The 16,936-nt window shown below is 56.9% G+C and overlaps 1 protein-coding gene across 10 annotated transcripts in view; it reads right to left on the bottom strand.

Moving 5' to 3' along the window:
• The window catches only part of MCF2L (MCF.2 cell line derived transforming sequence like), a 200,410-nt gene that overhangs the window by 101,239 nt on the left and 82,235 nt on the right, over positions 1-16,936 (bottom strand). The window lies entirely within an intron of this gene.

Consider the following 16,936-nt stretch of genomic DNA (forward strand, 5'->3'; position numbering starts at 1 on the left):
CTCTGGGGCCAGGTGGCATTCATTCGCAGTCCACTCACCACCCGCACCTCAGCCCTGCCTCCACTCTGGGGCCAGGTGGCATTCATTCGCAGTCCACTCACCACCCGCACCTCAGCCCTGCCTCCACTCTGGGGCCAGGTGGCATTCATTCGCAGTCCACTCACCACCCGCACCTCAGCCCTGCCTCCACTCTGGGGCCAGGTGGCATTCATTCGCAGTCCACTCACCACCCGCACCTCAGCCCTGCCTCCACTCTGGGGCCAGGTGGCATTCATTCGCAGTCCACTCACCACCCGCACCTCAGCCCTGCCTCCACTCTGGGGCCAGGTGGCATTCATTCGCAGTCCACTCACCACCCGCACCTCAGCCCTGCCTCCACTCTGGGGCCAGGTGGCATTCATTCGCAGTCCACTCACCACCCGCACCTCAGCCCTGCCTCCACTCTGGGGCCAGGTGGCATTCATTCGCAGTCCACTCACCACCCGCACCTCAGCCCTGCCTCCGCTCTGGGGCACACCGGCATCTTCATTCCCAGCCGACTCTAATGTCCGAAGCATGTTTTGCAGGAACAACTCCTACATCATCAGCCGGCAGGGGCATAGGAGCAGATCACGGTGCCACACATGGGTCCTCTTACAGCTGAGCACAGTCCAACGCATCCTCACCTCCAGCTTCCAACCCCCAACAGCAAAGCACACCCAGAGGCATCAGCCTTGGGACACACGTACCAAACAACCCCTCTCCCACAATGTGCTCAAGGCCTGCAGAGACCCCCGAGGCCCAGGGCCCACCTCCTCCCTCGGTGGTCCCAGCACTGGAGGACACGGAGGGCTGGGATGTCTCAGGCAGCCGCACAGTGGCCAATGCAGATGAAGTGAGCAAAGATCAGCCGAAAAAGAGGACTGTGTTCTGAACAGGAGGCTCTCACAGACAGGCCTCAGTTTTTAAACAGAGGGACAGTGAACGGTGCCAGAGGCTGTCCTCTAAGGAGAGGGCGCCGTGTGGGGAAGGAGGGGCCCCTGGTACGGATGCAAGGACCTTGAGAAATCAGCTGCTCCCCTCTTCTGTGCGTCTCCCCCGGCCCCCGATGTCTTGTCACGCTGAAGTTTCTGGTGGGCAAAGGCCACGCGCCTTCAGGGTACACGGTGGAGTCTCACAGATTTGCTCAACAAGCAAGGGGGCCACGCCACAGTCACCACAGGGCAGACCCAGGCGGTCTGGCCCCAAGCCAGGGAGGACCTGGCCATCTTTAGGAGGGACTGGCTCATCATGGCCCTGTTCCAGGGAGGGCTGGCCCTGCTGTGTGTCTGTGGGGGTGCCGCGGATGATCACAGTAACACTCATCAGAGGCCGGAACACGTGGCCCAAACCACATATGGGAAACCATCCCGGGCTCATCGCTGTGGCTGCGGCTGCTCACCCACCGTTTCTCACCCAGTCCAGGAGACTAAGGGCTCCCCACCCACAGCTCTTGACCCTTCCAGCTCCCTGCTGACCAAGTCAAGGCCAAAGGCATCCCTGCAGCTTCTCTGGCGGGGGCTGGAGATGGGAAACAGCTTTCCTCCAAGAGCCGTGGGAGCTCGCATGGCCTCAGGCTGGTTTCTGTCCAGTTTCCGAATCACAAAAGCGGCTCCAGGCACCTGGACCTTCAGCCAGAGACAGTGCACATGAAACCACACCCATAGCAGAGGCCTCCATCCGGCATAAGACAGAATCGACCCCACACCCGGGATCGGCAGCGCAGTAGAGAAGCCAAGTTCAGGCCGAGTCGATGCCAGACACGTGGCTGTTACCCAGGAATGCACATTTCTGACACACAGCCATCCTGTCCCCCAGGAACGTACACTTCGGACACAGAGTCATCCTGTCCCCCAGGAACGCACACTTCGGACACACAGCCATCCCGTCCCCCAGGAACGCACGTTTCTTGTGACTTCTTGCAGGCTTCCCTTTGGTGTGATTTCCGATCCATCCTGCAAGCCCAGTCAGCTCCATGAATAACGTAATCAATCACCTGGCCTCCTTGGTGAGGCCTCCAGGACCCTCCGGAACCCTCCAGAAATGTCCCCAGCCCATTTCCCCAACAGCCCCGGCCAGGCCTATGGTTCGCAGCCTCCTCATGCTTGGCCTGGCTCTGAGCTCCCCCTTCCCCGACACGCCAGGGCCCTGGGTTTTTAGTTGTTGTCTTTTGTGTGCTATTTTCCAACTTTTTTACACATTTAAGTTTTGCCTTCCCAAGAACAGCAGTGAGGAGACTTCATGCTTTATTTGGCCCTTACCTTTTATTTGTGTGTGTGTGCTTTACAAATGTAGCTAGAAATTACATGAATGACCGTGTCTAGGAGCTGTGCTGTGTGTGGGGGTTCGGAACACAGGATGGAAAGTGGCCCAAACACTGCAGTTTGAGCCCAGCAGGCGCCCAGTGGACCCTGGGGCCCTCACTGAAATGCAACACAAAGGCCCTGCACACATGGGCTCACGCAGGGCACAGAGCTGACACGCCAGCTTCAGGGAGCCGCTGCTGCGGGCAGGCCCAGCACCTCAGCCAAGAGCCCACTCCTGCCCTGGCCGGATCAGCTAAACAGGAAGGTGCTCCTTGCCTGGAAAGGAAACCAGACACGCCAGCCCCAGATCGGCAGATCTGAACAATGAGCTTCACCACTCTGGGTCCTGCACCTTGGGGACGCCCGGGGGGCCTGGGGCCCATGTCCAGCAGGAACTCGACCCATCGCTTCCCACCCCAGGAGCTGTGGGGGTGATGGCACCAGGTGTGACGGATGAGGGTGGAGTGGCTGACCTGGACAGGCGGTTGCTTTCTCCTCCTCCCGGATCGACAATGTCATCTTACAAACCTGGTCAGCCCTGTCTGGAGCCATGAGGCTATGGGGTGGGACCCGCTGCACAAAGCAAACAGCTAAACCTTAAGTCAAATAAAACACTCAGTAGCAGCAGACGCAGAGGGTGCGGCTCACCAGGTGGCTGGGGCTGAAGGGACAGTGGACACGGGGGCAGGGGTCAGAGACGTCCACGCCCCCTACCCTGCTGTAAACGCACGGGTCCCGGCTACGGGTGACATGGACGTCTACACAGGTATCTGCAGGAGCTGCCCGTGTGACACTGCTCCGAGAGTCTGCCTGCCAGCTCCTCGGCCCCCACCCTGCGCAGGGGTGTCAGCAGCACCCCCATCACAAACCTGGAAGCGCAGACGGCACCTGCTGCCTGGGTTCAGTGCAGTCGAGAGAGGGCAGTGTGTTTTCCTGGGCCAGACCCACAGTGCTCTTGGTCTCAAGACTCACCTGAGGCTCTCAATGGGAATTTGGGGCTCTGGGTCTGCCGCCGAGCTGGGAAGTTGCTCTCCCCAGACGGAGACATGAGGACAAGATGATCTCAGAGTCCCCTGGTTCATGGGAAGCAGCTGCTCAGTTGGGAGAGCCGTGCAGGCGAGGGAGGCCCAGGGCTGGCAATAGCACCTGCCCAGGCCCAGCTCCCGCAACTGCCTGGCCACACCTGAGACGCAGCGAGGGCAGGACTCGGCCCAGCGGCTTGCCCAGGCGCGTCCAGATCTGTGCAGGAGTTGTTCATGGGGGTGGCAACAGCAGAGAAAGCAGCTGAGGATCCCAGGCAGGGGCTCGGCTGTGCACAGGCACAGACGACACAACACAGCCCCCGTCCGGATGCTGTGGGCAGCACTGCCAACCATCAGGACTCAGGAGAGATGAGGGGTGGCACCAGGTCTCCACCCACAGGGCTCACCAGGAGCTTGGACGCCATTCTGGGCCATGAACCCATTTGAGCAGGACAGTCTCGGGACCATTGGGTGCATCCGAGAAGGGCATTCCCGGGTCTGTGGGGAACACCTGAGGAGCACGGATGCCGTGGAGAAAAGATGGAGATGCAGGGCCTCTGAAGAGCGCTGCACACTCTGGAACACCATTTCCCCAACAGACGTTCCACGTGGTGGGAAACATTCGCGATCTTCTGGGTGGAAAATCACAGCACAGGTCAAGCCTGGCCCATCCCAGCCCCGCTGCACACACAGCCCAGGGCAGGACGGCCCATCCTGGAGTGTCAGGGTCACCATGGCTGGCTGGATGCAGGGACCAGAAGCATTTCAATTCTTTTGTCGAAAACTCTCTAAAGTCAACACCTTTTCTTTATTTTTTTCTAGGCAAGGCCTCGCTCTGTCACTCAGGCTGGAGTGGAATGGTGTGATCTCACTGCAGCCCTGACCTCCAGGGCTCAAGCGGTCCTCCCGCCTTACTTAGTTTCCTGGGATTACAGGTGCAAGCCGCCAAGCCTGGCCTACATTTTAAATGCCATTTACCTTTGTGATGTAGGATGTCCTTAGAAAATGACGCGGGCTGGGCCAGCCTTGGAGACTGCGTGAGTCTGGTGGCTTACAGAAAGTGGGAGGTCTCTAAATGGGGCCCTGGAAGGGGAACTCGGGACTACGTGGGGAGAAAACGCCAGGCTTGGATCTGGTGAAGGTCAGTCTGGTATGGGGTGAGGGCAGGGCCGTACTGTGCTTCAGCTGAATATAAAAGCTGCACCCGGCATCACTCTCTGGTGGCCCCCAGGTGCTGCTTTGCGTGGGGATGTCGGTTCCTGTGGGTATGCCTAGGACTGAACTGGCTTCCAGGCCATGCCTGCCCACTCACCTGGTAAGTCAGATCCCACCCTTCCAATGCCACAGGGAGAGGAGAAAAGTCTGGAGGAGAGGGCAGGAACAGCTGAGGCCCCATCTGCTCTCCCACTCATCCCCCTGTTCCTATGGAAGAAGGGTTCAGTGAAAGGATGCCAGCCGCCCCCCCACCTCCACCCCCAGAAGCCACACTCGTCCCTGCATCCTGCACGGTCCCACGCGGGGCACAGCCCAGGGGTAACTCTTCAGGCCAGCAGGCCTTGGAGCTGCAACACTGCAGGCTCACCCTGCCACCGACCCCACCTCAGCCGCCAGCTCCCCTCTGCTCTCCTGAGGCAGCAGTGGCAGCCCCGAGACACTGGCACCCAGCAGCAGCTCACACAGTGGCAAGCACAGCAGTTGCAGTGCCAACACGTACTGAGCACCAACTGTATACTGGATGCTGCCTTAAGCTCTCACACAGCTTAGTGCTGACGGTATAATGGGTGCTGCCCTAAGCTCTCAAACGGACCCTCTTTCCTTCTCTTAATCATATGCTCAGCAAACAGGTGTGTTCAGGGGGCGGCCGGGCTCGAGAGCGAGCCCTGGTTTATGTCCCCATTCTGCTGGTTGACACGAGCTCCGTGCCCTCAGAGAGTCACTAGACACCCTGAGCCTCCGTGAGCGAGTCTGTGAAACAAGCTGAGCCCGGGGCACAGGCACAGCGCCTTCACACAGCGGTGTGCCGCCAAACAGCTGCATCCTGGAGAGGAGAACACAGCAGGGGCAGACACACGTGAGCGCCAGGCAGGTCAGAGGGTGCGGTACCACGTGCAGAAAGGTGACAGGAGAGGAGGGGATGCAGGGAAGCGCCCCAGGGCCTGTCCAGGAGCAGAACCTGGGGAGGTCCCCGCAGCCCAGCACACACGGACGCTGCCATTGTTCCCCCTTTCTGGGCGGTAAAACCGAGCCACACACAGGTCGAGGGCTGCCTGGGCTCACAGGGGAAGCGCAGGCCTGGGTTTGAGCCCAGCCCGCTGGCTCCACAGCCCCCAACCTCGGTGGCCTTTCCGACTCACTCCCCCGACCAGCGCAGATGGGGCGGCTTGGGGGGCCCAGATGTCCTGCCCGCAGCGGCGACCCCAGGCAGGAGAGCGTGTGCCCGGGAGGATGCCCCACCCTCGGGGCTTGATTTACTCCCCGGGATGAAAGACATCGCGCGGCCTCACCGCAGGCTTCCGGGCTCTGGGCACATTGGTCACCGAGCCCAGCTGTTCAAGCAGCCACATCCCTGACCAGCGGGAAGAAACGAGAAAGCTCACCAAAGGGGAATCCAAATGTCTGAAAATATTTTCACCAATATTTTCTCCACGCTCACTCACTTTTACAAACTCAACTCAGCTATTCACGACAACTCCCCCACCAGCCCCTGCCCGAGACACCGGCCCACACAGTGACGTCAGCTTGGCGCCCACACGCCCCGCCCCGCCGGCAGCCACGCCCCTGCCTGAGACAGCCACACAGACGGTGACGTCAGCTTGGTGTCCCACGGGCCCCACCCCGCCGGCAGCCACGCCCCTGCCCGAGACATCGACACAGACGGTGACGTCAGCTTGGTGTCCCACGCGCCCCGCCCCGCCGGCAGCCACGCCCCTGCCCGAGACATCGACACAGACGGTGACGTCAGCTTGGTGTCCCACGCGCCCCGCCCCACCGGCCAGCATGAAGGTGCTTTTTTTAATCAGGAAAAAGACGAAGGCAGAGCGTCGACTGGGACCCTGTACTGGGTACTGCCCTCCCACCCCACCCGTCCTCTGCTTTCTTTAAAATGAAGGTGTGTTTGCTGCTGTTTTGATTGTGCGTTTTATTTGAAAGGAAATCGAGCTGTGGATCTCCTCCCTGCCTTTCTTCGCCTCCCGATCTAAGGGAGGGGAAAATCCTACCCAGGAGGCAAACATGTCTCTTAGCTGGAGGCAGATCTCCAAGGTATCTGTGGTGTCATCCTCACTCAGAACCCCAATCCCAGCTCACACAGCCACTTCTGGTTCTGAAATGGGCCGGGATCACCTAACCACTCCCTCTGAAGTCTGTCTTGACCGATGGCACCACCGTCCACCCCAAATTCCAAACCCGACATTGTGGGGCCATTGACGATGACTCCTCGCTTCTTCTCTCCAAGAAACATCCCTAAGCCCTGTCCCTCCTGCCCTGAAACCTCTCTCCAGGCACTCTCCCCCTCCCCTCCCACTGCCACGTCTGTGGTTCTGATCCTGGAGCCTCATCTGACATCTGAACGACTAGGATGGTCCTAAGCCACTTGTTTCCATGCAGTCCCTCCCGACTGCCACCTGCTCACTGATTTCCTTGCTGAAAGCAGAGTCTCATTTCACATCTCTGCTGAAAACCCTCCTGGCGATCTCTGTGGTTAACGGTCAAATTCCTGAACCAGTGTTGACACCAGACCCCTCAGGTCAGCCCACACTGCCCCCCGAGCCTCTGCTCTGGGGCATCCTGGAATACCCGCCATGTCCATGTTGCATGCCTGGCGCTCCCCTGCCGCCATGTTCACAAGAAGACATCACGTGGCTTTACCAGGGCTGTGCCATCCCTGTCTCCATCACTAGATCCTCCCCCAGCCTCTGTCAGCACAGCCTCTCTGTGGCCTCCCCATGCCCCACGCCACCTCTCCCTCGGCGGCAGAGCGCGTCGTAACCTCTGGCTTAAAAGCCACCTTGCTGCAGAGGCGGGAGCTTCTCCTCACCCCGGCGGCCCATGGACTCATGCCTGATGCCTGCACACGTTTGTCAGAGACTGAGCCGGGATTGCCACTGTAAGTATCTTGGGGTTTGCACCAGAGTCTGACCTCAGTGTAGACACCCTTACGAGATGAACACACATCGCTGAGAAGTGTTTTCTTTTGTTCCCAGGTCAAATAAAATGGGAAAGTCAGTGCTTTTAAAGCCAGAACTGAGGTGAACTTTTCAGTGTTTCCAATGTTCTATAGATGTACAGTATAGGAGGCCTAATGCAATACAAATGATTGGCTATGAAACACTAAGGGGAGAAGGGTAAGTTATGTAAGTGCCAAGTTCCACCTTTCCCTACCTAGAATATTCGGTATCCATTTCACAAAAACGAGACCGGGCTGAGAAGCTTCCACGTCATTATTCAGTGGGCCCAGCTCACTGCTTCAAACTCAACTCCCTACAGGCCACACATTTCCCTAATCCACTCCCAAGGAACAGACGTGCAGCCACTGAGGATGAGAAGTGGCCACCACAGACGCACAGCAGGAACGTCTGGAGCACCCTGGGCAGGCGGTGGCTCTCCCCCGGGGAGCACAGCTTCCCCACCTACCGCCCGCACTGAGATGGGGAAGTAGGGCAAATTCCAACTGGGCCTCAAGACATCAGGAAGCACAGTCCAGGTTTAGGCAGATTCTTTTTTTTTTTTTTTGAGACGGAGTCTCGCTCTATCACCCAGGCTGGAGTGCAGTGGCCGGATCTCAGCTCACTGCAAGCTCCGCCTCCCGGGTTTACGCCATTCTCCTGCCTCAGCCTCCCGAGTAGCTGGGACTACAGGCGCCCGCCACCTCGCCCGGCTAGTTTTTTGTTTTTTTTAGTAGAGACGGGGTTTCACGGTGTTAGCCAGGATGGTCTCCATCTCCTGACCTCATGATCCACCCGTCTCAGCCTCCCAAAGTGCTGGGATTACAGGCTTGAGCCACCGCGCCCGGCCTATAGGCAGATTCTTAAATACACATCCATTGGCTCCCACTAAACATGGCCAAGTATCTCCTACAGGCTGAGTATCCTGTATCCGAAATGCTTAAGGCCAGCGATGTTTTGGATTTGGGATTTTTTTCAGAGTTTGGACTATTTGCATATACATAATGAGACATTTGGTATGTGACCCGAGTCTAAACCTGAAATTGATTTATGTGTCACACACACCTCATACATGTAGCTTGAAGATAATTTTATACAACATTTTAATTTTGTGCATGAAATAAGTTTTGACTGTGACCTATTGTGGGGTCAGGTATGGATTGTCCACCTGTGACGTCATGTCAGAGCTCAAAAGTTTCAGGTTTTGGAGTATTTTGGATTTTCCAATTGGGCCACTCAACCTGTAATAAAAAGGGAATACTTGCCTTGTTTAAATAAATATTTTAAATACAGTGAGATGACTAGGGAGGGTAAGACAGGTGCTTTTAACAAGAAATTGTTCTTGTGGGCTGAATACCACATAGGCCAAGCCCTGTGGAGTCGGCTGTGGTTGAGACCAGAACCAGCCAAATCCCGCCCTGCCAGACATGACTTCCGGTAACTTGGCCTGCAGGGAAGGGCTCCTGGCTCTGAGCAAATGGCCCCCTTTCCCAGCCAGGGAGCACAGTCTGCTGCAGGGCATGAAAATCGGGTCACAAACAGCAAACGCCAAATACTCTCAAAAAAAGCAAATTTCAGTGCATCCTGAGCTGCCATCTTGAGGGTCTTTTTTTATCGAACCATTTGCAAACTTCTGATAGATTTTTGAAATACTTAGCAACTTCTTTTTTTTTTTTTTTTTTTTTTTTTTTTTTTATTTTTTTGAGACGGAGTCTTGCTCTGTCACCCAGGCTGGAGTGCAGTGGCCGGATCTCAGCTCACTGCAAGCTCCGCCTCCCGGGTTTACGCCATTCTCCTGCCTCAGCCTCCCGAGTAGCTGGGACTACAGACGCCAGCCACCTCGCCCGGCTAGCTTTTGTATTTTCAGTAGAGACGGAGTTTCACCGTGTTAGCCAGGATGGTCTCAAACTCCTGACCTCGTGATCCACCCGTCTCGGCCTCCCAAAGTGCTGGGATTACAGGCTTGAGCCACCGCGCCCGGCCTGAAATACTTAGCAACTTCTAATAAAATTTCCAATGTTCTAAAGAAGTCACACTTTAAAAATCTGCTGTTATTTCCTTGTGGAATGAGTACTGTAACTGGAGAATGTGTCTGAAAGGTGTTCGTATCCTGAGAGACACCCCCCAAAACACAGTGAATTAGGTCCTGGGAGACACCCCCCCCAAAACATAGCAAATCAGGTCCTGTGAGATACCCCCCAAAACACAGCAAATCAGGTCCTGGGAGACACCCCTCAAAACACAGCGAATCAGCTCCTGGAAGATGCCCACCAAAACACAGTGAATCAGGTTCTGGGAGATGCCCCCCAAACACAGCAAATCAGGTCCTGGGAGATGACCCCCAAAACACAGCGAATCAGGTCCCACACAACGTGTACAAAGTTAACAGAAGCAGGTAGCAGGCGGCCGGATGTCGCAGACAGCCTCGGTGAGGGCAGTGTCATGGCCACGCTCAGGTTCAGTTGAGACTCTGCTTCCTGGAAGGAAAGCTCCCATCCTGTCCCCTCCTGCAGGCCCCACAGAGCAGCTGGACCCAGGTGCAGAGCCCCAGGTGCAGAGCCAGGTGGCGGAGGCCGAGCAAGCTTTCTTTGTTTTCATCTCTGTGGCAACGATGTGCTAGCACAGACCTAGTTTACTGTCATATGGCTGCAGGGTGGCGGCTCAGGGGAGGAGGCGGGGGTTTTTGGGAACGCGTTCAGCCAGCTGCACTCTCCTAAAAGCTGATAAACACGCCAGTTCTCCTTACCCAGGTCATCCCTGCCAGTTGTTTAGAGAACAGGGGCTGATTCTTTGCTTTCCCTGCAGCATTGAGCCTGGCCTGGCACAGAGCAGATGCTGGGCACACACTTCCCAAGTAAGTGAAGAAGGGAGGGATGAAGAAAAGCACCCCTTGGGCCATTGTCATCTTCTGCTAATTCATTTGTTCTTAGCTCCACACAGAAAACAGTTTGGTTTTCTGAAAATTCGTGCCTGTACATAGAAGTCACGGAAAGTCCTCTGAACTCCTCTTGGCAATCGTGGAAAGCAAAGGTCTCCTTGCAAGAGCAGACCCTTCCACGTGATTCTGACGAAACTGTGTGAGGGTCTCTGCCAGCCACTGCTCCCTGCCTTGGCCACCGGGTGGTTTATTATGTCACACTTCTTAAGGCACCGTATTTGGGATAAGCACTTGCATTGGGTTTGCTTAGCACACTCTTTACTTTGTCCTTGAAAAAACACACTTCTCTGGGATGAAGACAAAGTGGTCTCCTGTCCCCGAACTTACCTGACACTGCAGGGTTTGGAACAAATATCCCACAGTGTGGCTGGACCTGGTGTAGCCGCCACATTCTGTAAGTTCCAGGGGTCTTTAAAACATAAGAAAGTGACGAAGGGTAGGAACTTCGCGGTAGTTCCTGTGCTTTAAGGAAAGACAAGGTTCCCACAAATCTGAATGGTGTAACACAGGGATCTCCAAGCCCCGGGTCACAGACCGGTACCGGTTGGGCCGCACAGCAGGAGGTGAGTGGTGGGTGAGTGACTGGGGGTGAGCAGGAGGTGAGCGGCAGGTGAGTGAGGACTGCCTGAGCTCCACCTCCTGTCAGATCAGCAGCGGCGTTTGATTCTCCTAGGAGCGAACCCTACAGTGAACTGTGCATTCGAGGGATCTAGGCTGTGGGCTTCTTATGAGAACCTAATGCGTGATGACCTGAGGTAGAACAGTTTCACCCTGAAACCATCCCTGCCCCTGGTCCGTGGAAAAGTTATCTTCCATGAAACTGGACCCTGGTGCCAGAAAGGTTGGGGACTGCTGGTTTAAGAGATTGGCAAATTAAAAAAGAAAACATCACTGAACTCGCATGGAGTCTAAGAGCTCAGGGAGGACTCGGGTGTGGCAGCTCCATCCCCTGCTCAGCACAGACACCTCCCTCCAGGCCACAGAGAGCTGCCGAGGATTAAAACACACCACACCTGCGCACACACAGGCACCAGCTCCGCAGGGAAAGGTTCATGTGCCCAGGCCCTGCTCCCCACACCAGGCAAGCGCTGGCTTCCCCACGACTTTGCTTTCCACTCTTTGAGAAATACATTCTTATCATGGCAGGGCTGGACCCCAAAGGTGCTTAACAATCTTTTCGGTTCATCATGTAGAATTAAAAAAACCAAAAAACAAAAAAGAAACGCAGTAGACGACGACCACAGAGAGCATCGTGCATCCCAGGCAGAGGCAGCCACACCACCACACACGGTGGGTGCACATGCGCTGCCACAGACACCGTTGCCTTCCCTTCGGATTGGCACAAACTCCTGGTCTCAGCCCCAAGATGAGTGGCGTGTGTACCTCCAGAAGGAGGCTTCCTCGCCCCGCAGCCCGACCCCATGACTTTCTTCTAAACACACTGTTTATTCAGAGCAGTATTCTGATGCCCAGCCCTGTTCCCCGTCTCTAAAGAACAAAAATATACAGCAGGATTCCAAGTAACTGTGACAATGGGTGTGTGTTGCTTGGGTGAGGCTGTCCCCTCATGGGCTGGGCGGGGTCCGTTCTGGTCATTTCTCTCACAGGCCTCCTGTGACGAGGGGGACGATCCCACCTCTGTCCGCCCACAGCCATGGTGCCCGTGGGTACGTCCCACACCCTTGCCGGACTTCGCACTTTCCAGACACACACTGGCCCCTTCCAGGCCCTGGACAGGGATGGGAGGCTGGATGGGGGTGAGGGAGCCCAACGGCCAACCCTCTCACCACCGCGCAAAGACCAACAAGCCACAGCACAGAGGACTCCACCATGGAAGTGAAAACGTCACGTGCAGCGCAGGCCGAGACCTCACACCTGGCCCCCTCCTTAGTCTGCTAGACCGTTCTGGGCAGAGCAGCTAAAATCTCTGAACTCCAGGACTCAAATGTGAGGCTGCAGAAGGCCAGCTCTGCTTCCCCTGCTAGGCCACTCTGACGTGGTTTTAATTTGTCTGAGGAGGGGAGTCTGAGCAGTGAGTGAAAAGCAAGACAGGAAAAAGACAAATGGGTGCTGGTACTAAACTTGTGCTGGGCAGATCAGGGGGCAGACAATGAGCCCTGGGCTGCGTCTACAAGGTCCCCGCCCCCCACTGGGGCTGCAAGTGCTCCAGGCCCACACCACCCTCTGCGTGGCTGCAGACAACAAAATTTTGGAAAAGCACTGGAAGGGGCAGGTGGAGGGAGATGCCTTCTGGGACACCATCAACCTGAACCGGAACAAGCTGCAGTGGCCCTGCGGCCCTTGCTGTCTGCAGCCCTGCAGCCAGGTGAAGGGACGGCATCAGGGAAAGGCAGCTCCACTGACTGAGTTCACCGGGTGCCATCTGTGTGAAAGGACCCACCGAGATGGAAACGCGGCAGCCCAGGGTGGCTGTGGCCCTGTGACCTCGTGCTCCAGCTCTGGCGCTGGCTCCCAGTCCCACCTGAAGCCTCCCTGGAGCCTTGGGCAGGACGCTGGCTCGTTTTCTTGTCAAATGTAACTGCATATTGTCCAAGAGTGGCTCCTGCCACCCTTGGGGCATCCCCACAGTCCTGAGAGAACCCTAGATGGCCCTGGTAAAGTGCAGTGTACACTCCGCTGTCGGGGGAGCTCACCACGGTCTGTGAGGCGGGCAGGGGAGTGAGGGCGCAGCGCAGACCTGGCTGCAGCAGGACTGAGGCCCCGTGGCGGGGTTGGCACCCTCAGCCCAGTGTCCACCCACAGGCAGGCAGGCCCCGCCCAGCAGACCCTCCGATGGGGCTTCCCTCCCTCAGGGGGTCCCCAGTGTCGCAGAGAGGTCTGCGTGGCTCCTGCGTTTCTGTCCTAACCAGTGGGCCCAGGAGACCGCGTGTCCTCAGAGACATGCCTGTGGTCTCCCGGGAGTGCTGCCACTGTCCTAAACGCCCCTGCGCGGTGGGTCCTCCGAGGGCAGTGGGACCGTGAGGAGGTGGGAGGTTTGAGGGAAGCCCAGATGTGAATGGGTGGTGGTGCTGCCGTCTACTAAGCTCCTGCTGCGTCCTCCTGCACCGCCCGCGAGATGCTCTGACAACCCTGTGATACTCAGCATTTCTCTCTGTGACCTTCCAACTCTCCTCATCTGCAGAACGGGTGAGTTCAGAAGAGAGTGGATGCAGTTTGATAAACAGCAGAGCTGCGACTCTGAGGACAAGGACTCAGCACTCTGGGCCCCGGGAAAGCGCCACACGGCATGCATCTGCGGCCCCATCCTCATGGAGGCTGTGTCTTCACAGCCAGGATCAGACCCCGACCGCAGGTCATGCCAGGCAGACACACAGATGGCATTCAGCCAGTGAAGGGGCGAACCCTCCCTCATTCCAGGGCATTTTCTGGATTTCAAGGTTGAATGAAGGAAATGCCTTCTGAGGCAGGAGACCTGCTCAGCCCCACGCGTGGCCCCGGGGGCTCACTGACCACGGGACGGGAAGAGTGGCCAGGACTCATAGCTCCCTGCACGGCTGACCGCGGGCAGCTCTGCATAAACTGGTCTTCAGTGTGCCAGGGCCAATCCTCAGGCACATCACCAGGTGTCGTGTCCCATGGTCAAGGGGACGGCAAAGCGTTTGGTCATGGCCTCGACTTTGTCCTGCACCTGCAGCCGCTGGACATCAGAGCTCTCAGGATGTGGGGCAGCCTGGTGCAGGCTGAGCCCCCAGCTGTTTGCACAGTGGTATGAGGCTTAGGCTTGCCAGACAAAGGGAGCTTATTTGGTTTTGGTAGCTGTGACATAAATTAGGGTCAAAGGATAACTTTAGGGTGAAAAGCTCATTTGCTCCTCGTCCCCACTCCCTGAGCTACTGCAAATTCCACAGGGGACACAGACTGCATGTGCCCTGTGGAGCATGGGGCATCCACAGAGGGCACCTCCACGCCGCCTCACCCAGAGGCCGTCTCGACTGCTCTGAGCACACCACCTGCGAGGGACTCACGGGGAACCAGGAGACTCACCCTCAGCCATGGACAGCAGCCAGGAGCACCACTCAGAATACAGGTAGTAGCTTTTCATTTCCGCCACGGAAATCCGGACAGGCTTTCCGTCCCCCATGGTGAGGATCAGACGCCAGGGAGGACGCGTGCTGCCCTGGGCTCCTACAACCCTCTCCTTGTAACAGGACCTTTCTATGCTGAACTTTGTTCCCTAAAATCTGCATAAGGGACCAGTTGGCTTTTGACTTTCATTTTACCCACTACCTGGGACGGAGTACGCCAGGTAATTACCCTCCTGGAGGCCGATTCCTGGTCCGCCCTGATGTTTACACACAGGTCCAGGCAACACACTGCGCCCGCCCAAGAGGGACTTGCGGAAAAAGGCACAAACCTGAGCTATTCTCGCCTTGGGTCCAGGGGCCCCCGCTGGGGGCGTGGCCTCCCTTGCTTTAAACAGGCAGCCGGAAGATGAAACGCAGCAGGTTTCCCACTGTGCCTGGGGAGCAGCATATTCCTGGGGAGGTTGAGCCAGAGAGTCCTGTCGGAGGTGACTGCTAGCCAGTCTTCCTCCATCTGATCACGGCCCCAGACGCTGACACGACTGGCAATTTGAGGGATGGACAGAAGCAGAGGGGTCTCTGAAGGAGGATGAGCTGCACAGACACCGGCACCCACATCCCGATGCCCTCTCCCCTTCCAGCTTTACCTCGAGGGAGCTGAGTGGGATCGCCGAGGAATTGGTTCCTCCCAGAAGAACAGCTTTTCTTTGTGCATGATCTTAGATCCAAATGTTTTCCTTTTTGCACGCACTACCAGGAAGCTTAAAGGGGAGTTTAGCTGAGATCACTCACCCCGGGTGCCTCAAATGTATTTATCTGCTTCTTACGGTGAATGCTGATTCTGTTTAAAACTTCCTGTGCCAATCTCGAACACGTTTTATGAAAAGAATTTCTAGGCCAGGCGCGGTGGCTCACGCCTGTAGTCCCAGCACTTTGGGAGGCTGAAGTGGGTGGATCACATGAGGTCAGGAGTTCGAGATCAGCCTGGCCAACATGGCGAAACTCCATCTCTACTAAAAATACAAAAAAAAAGTTAGCCAGGTGTGGTGGCATACACCTGTAATTCCAGCTACTCGGGAGGCTGAGGCAGGAGAATCACTTGAACCCAGGAAGCAGGGTTGCAGTGAGCCAAGATCACGCCACTGCACTCCAGCCTGGGTGACAGAGCGAGACTCCATCTCCAAAAAAAAAAAAAGGAGAATTTCTAAATTCTAAGTAAAACAATCTGTTTTTCTTGGCTTAATTGGAACTCAGCTCCAAATACCCCAGGGCAGAGCAGCACAGGTGGACCCCGGGAGATCTGGCGCCCGGCGAGGGTGCCGCTGTCTCTGCAGTGTGGTGGTATCTCCCCACCGGGCCGTGCAGGACAGAGGGGAGGCGGACAACCTCAGCACCGGCCCTGACCTCCACTCAGTAAAAGGACAACATCCACTCCTGGTTATCAGAAAATCGCCACCCGCAGCTACATTTTCTGCCAGCACTGTCTTCTCCAGGCAGCAGAGGCTGCTCCTCCATGTGGGGTAGAGGTCCGCCTGCCTCCTAACCCAAAGGGGCTTTGTTCAGTGCTCAACCCAAGGAAAACAGCTGCAGTGCAGGGAGAGGGCTGTCCACAGAGATGCAGAAGCCAGCCTGGGTCAGTGCTAAACCTAAGGAAAACAGCTGCAGCGCGGGGAGAAGGCTGTCCACAGAGATGGAGAAGCCAGCCTGGGTCAGTGCTAAACCCAAGGAAAACAGCTGCAGCGCGGGGAGAGGGCTGTCCACAGAGATGGAGAAGCCAGCCTGACCCAGGCACACGAGTGGATGGGTGGAGGAGGAGGGAGCCAGGCAGAAGGGAAGGCCCAGGAGGCTGCAGACGCCATGTTTCCCCAGGGCCACAATATGTCACGAGCACTCAAGTGTCTGTCACCCGCCTCACATCCTGATTACCAAGGGCAGAGCCAGCGAGATAAGGCAGGCGACAGAGCTGTAAAGAGGCCACAGGCATCCGACGCTCCTCCCGGCTCCCTGTCTCCGCCTAAGACTCTGCCTTGCCCAGCGCCACAGGCTGCGGAGATGGGAACCCGCAGCGTGGCGGCCCTCAGATGTCGGGAGCTGCATTTACAGAGCTTGACTCAAGCCCTGCTGGGCCCGTCGAGGTGCAGGGCAATGTCCGGAGAAGGCCGCCTGCCGGACAGAAGGGAGGAGGCTCATCCTGCAATTGTGAGGTCCGGCCTGGGTTTCCGCCATGCCACTGGGCACGCTCCCCAGCAGATGGGAAGCCAAAAGCATCTTAACTTTTTTATTCTCACGACACAGAATTAACTTCTAGAGTTTCTGGTGAAAAATCCCATGGTGGATCTTACTGGAGCTTCCCGTCCCTACCCAGCTGCCATGAACCTGCAACCCTAGACCTGTGTGAGGGGCCCTGCTACCCCCTCACCTCCAACAAACCCTGAGGCACCTGTTG

The sequence above is a fragment of the Rhinopithecus bieti genome, unplaced genomic scaffold (genome assembly GCF_001698545.2).
Source record: "Rhinopithecus bieti isolate Rb0 unplaced genomic scaffold, ASM169854v2 scaffold_62034, whole genome shotgun sequence".
Classification (NCBI taxonomy): Eukaryota; Metazoa; Chordata; class Mammalia; order Primates; family Cercopithecidae; genus Rhinopithecus; species Rhinopithecus bieti.